Source organism: Helianthus annuus, chromosome 16 (assembly GCF_002127325.2).
Source record: "Helianthus annuus cultivar XRQ/B chromosome 16, HanXRQr2.0-SUNRISE, whole genome shotgun sequence".
Classification (NCBI taxonomy): Eukaryota; Viridiplantae; Streptophyta; class Magnoliopsida; order Asterales; family Asteraceae; genus Helianthus; species Helianthus annuus.
The window spans coordinates 51729143-51733200 of NC_035448.2; the positions used below are offsets into that span (position 1 = coordinate 51729143).

At 35.1% G+C, this 4058-nt stretch overlaps 1 long non-coding RNA gene across 1 annotated transcript; it reads left to right on the forward strand.

Moving 5' to 3' along the window:
* Nucleotides 1-380: 380 nt before the first annotated feature.
* LOC118488291 lies at nucleotides 381-3582 on the forward strand. The gene is made up of 3 exons (XR_004884159.1): nucleotides 381-549; nucleotides 1580-1668; nucleotides 3472-3582. It is a non-coding gene; the product is annotated as an uncharacterized LOC118488291 (long non-coding RNA).
* The last annotated feature ends 476 nt before the right edge of the window (nucleotides 3583-4058 follow it).

The following is a 4058-nucleotide window of genomic DNA, read 5'->3' on the forward strand; positions in this document are numbered from 1 at the left end:
TTAATATAGGTTTGAATATATAGGGACGATGAACTATTACTAACCGGTCAAGGAAATGAGAAGGTTACGTGGAAGTATAGCATGGGAAGTATAGATTTGTTAAGAAGAAGTCAAACATGAAAGGTGTATGTATAAATGGAAGTGAGAAAGGTTTCGGGGACGAAACCTCATTTAAGGGGGGTAGACTTGTAACACCCCAAAACCGAATTATTAATTTGCTAGTTTGTTATCATGTTTAACAAAAGGGGGTATAATAACTAGGTTAGTAAACCTAGTTAAATGCCTAGCAAATTAAGTAAAGGATTGAAACTTGTGGTAACTATGATGGGTAATGAACTTTAGGGACTAGGATTGCCAAAGTTGAAAGTGAATTTAATTAAAACAAAAATCTCACACACACATGGTGTGTGTGTGCGTGAGAACGATCAGGAGAAGGGAGTGAGGGGTGTAAACCCTAACCCTCAAGAAACCATCAAATTGAAGAAGGATTTCAGCCTAAACTAATGCATGAACACGTTTTCTTGATGATCTAGCCCTATTAAACATGTGGTAAGTTGTAATTTACGATTTAATGATCTTGCTATGAAGTGGGTTATGAACAATCCATGAAATTGTACGAAATTGATCATGTACATGTGTTAGAATCACCATATAGAACATGAACTATGCAAGATTCTAAGTAATTTGATGATTTTGGATGAAACCCACTTGTAGTAGTAAAGATGATGATATGGATAATCATACATGTTTAATTGTTGTGTAAAATTCATGTATGATGTTGTATGTAATGAGTAATTGTTAGTTAATTTGGGTATATTATGAGAATTTTATGATTCTAGTGGAACTTGATGATCTTGATATGAACTTGTAATATTATGCATAAAATACTTGTACATTAGGCTTAGAAAGTTGTACGCACACCAAGTGTTTGATGAAATGTCTAAATGGAAATGATGTGTGAAATTGTATGCAAGTAATAGGTAATTATATATAGAACGTGATAATAATGTATTTGATAGTAAACTAACATGAGAAGTGCGTTTTAGATATAGTTCATGCGGAGGCTATGTTGAAATGATGTTGGGTTAGCTAAGTATGAGTTAAGGTGTTAGTTGTGAAGATATGAAAACGTTGGTGTGGAAGAAATGGATTATGTATGTACATGTGTATATAATTAGGTGATCATGTAGTTTAATATGTCATATAATACGATCATGAAATGCGTATAATGTTAATACTATGCTCTACCATATTAAGATGGATACATGTTCATAAGTTGAAAGTGTGTAAGTAAGACAGTTGACTTTTTGAAAGTCAACAATGAATGAATAACATGGTTAGCCTTTCGGACACAATTATAATAGTAGAGAAGTAATGTGTTATGTACTAGATGATCTACACGTCGTGTACGATGATGATTGAGTTGCGTGAATGTGGAACAAGGTAACTTTTAGTCTATGCCTTATGTATGTGGTATTTGGTTAATAAAAAATGCAAGTAATATATGAATGGAAGGAAATGAATGTTAGTATGAACGAGCATTTGTGCTAACCATAATGTGATTGTAATGACATGAAAGGATAGGGATCACATTAGCATGGACTCAAGAACGGAACGCTAACGGGTCATGAGGAGGTGAGGAAGCAAGCTTGAACACGAACGCTTAAGGTAAGTGACTCCGCAATCACTTCTTAGTTGTTATGTAATGTTATATGCAATCTAATTATATGTGATAATTGAGGTCAAATAGGAATGAGTTGTATGATGTCAATAAAGTATTAAACGGATCTTAGTTTGATCCAAGCTAGGCAGGTGTGATTAAGAAATTGTAGCTAAGTAGTGAGATTGGTTACTCATGCAAGAAATTCCTTTGTTATTAAGGATATAGCATAATTGACTAAAATGCCCTTGATAGGTATATCGGGCAAACGACCTTAGAAGTCGTTTGGAATCAAGATATTCGATTAGTATAATATTTTGGTCAAGCATGAAAATGTGGAGTATGTTTTTGTATGTCATAAACTACTTAATGCATAAATACCCATAACGGGTCAAGGTAAGCTTCTGACCAAAAATATGTTAAAATAGGTAAGACATCCAAGAATTTAATCCTCTATGATAAATGACGTTGATATTAAAAGGTTCATGAGGAGTCGAGGTTAAGTAATCAGATTATGTTGATAAATGCACGAACGGGTCAAATAGTTAGAAAAGGGTAATATGTCGAATGCACGTAAGTTAAGAAATTCCTTAATCCGGAGGTAGGATTTTAAGTTGATATGATAGAATGTGAATTTACAAGCATGTAGGAAGAAACGGGAGGTTAAACGGGTAAACGGTTCAAAAGTTATGCGCGTTTTAGTGCGTACGGACGACGAAACGGAACTGCAGAAAACTGCAGTTTCTAGAGGGCGTCGCCGACGGGTATGGGGGCGTCGCCGACGGGCTCCAGAAAGTGAATTTTTGTGCTGACGGGTTAATCTCCTGTCTACGGGTTTTTGGGCTACGGGTAAATGCAAGGCCCGTCGCCGACGGCCCTAGGGGCGTCGGCGACGGCCTCCCCAAGTTCCAAAAGCTGAAATCTTGTTATTTAAGTTATTTAATGTATCGTAGGCTTCGGTTTGTCATCTGTGGTCTACGGCGGACCTTCCAAACATGATTTTGATGGTTCCTTAGATGTTTATGAGCTATAAAGCTAAGTCTAAGACCCATGTAAATAATGTATGATTATGTAAGAGGTACGCGTGATCTAGCACGTGTACATAAAGGTATGCATGTATGTAATGACGTAGGAAGGGTATGAACAAATGTAGATGCGTATGTATGTATGTATGTATAAAGATATGTACGAGTGTATGCATGTATGTAATGATGTAGGAAAGGTTTGTACGTATATAGATGTGCATGTATGTATGTATAAAGATATGTACGAGTGTATGCATGTATGTAATGATGTAGGAAAGGTTTGTACGTATATAGATGTGCATGTATGTATGTATGTATAAAGATATGTACGAGTGTATGCATGTATGTAATGATGTAGGAAAGATTTGTACGTATATAGATGTGCATGTATGTATGTATAAAGATATGTACGAGCGTATGTATGTATGTAAAGATGTAGGAAAGGTACGTACGTATGTAGAAGTATATGTATGTATGTAGAAGTATATGTATGTATGAGAGTATACACGTATGTAAAATTGTAGGGAAGATATGTACGTATGTAGATGTGTATGTATGTATGTAATTACGCATGTATGCATAATTTAGTCACGTTGAGGGCTAACGTTATTAATGGTGCACCTTGAGAATGAAAAGTAATGCAGGTACATTATTGAAGCCTCACCAGGAAATGGATACGCATATGAAATGCTTAAAGTTTGAAAGATGACGAAATGTGAAGTGTACGCGAATGAATCTTGTTTATATAATGTGTACTAATGTTATGAATGTATGTGGTGAGTGCAGGTTATACGGATAACGGGCGGATTATCACAAGAATTAGAGATCGAAGACCGAGTCACGAGATAGATTGTACGGGAATAATTAAGTATGTACTATTAGTAAACATGACTTATATTTTATCTTTGTAAAAGATACATTTTAAAACGAACTTTCAAGTAAGTCAAGACGTTTGTAATGAAAGAAATTTTATGGCACGAATTTCCGCTGCGACTTTTGACAAATACGAATTAGGGCGTAACATCCCGGAATAATACCCCAGATGTCACTGAGTATAAAGACCTAGTATCTCAGAATAAGGGACCTATCAAACGAGATTTCAGGGGTTACCTATATATCCAAGTAGTGTTCCCCACGAAATAAGTTTCGTTATGAAATTTTAAGTTTATATACCGAACAAATCTACTAACTGTGTAAAAACCTATCGACACATCATCAGTGAGACTGTTTAATCCTTTAAAGACTTTACAAATCTTTAGCATACCGTAACAATCTAGCTGATGTACTATCATTTTCCCTTTATACACAAGCTCTTTTTCATTTTTCTACTGTTTTTGGATTTTAGGAAATTTTTCATGTTTTTGGGTTTTTCA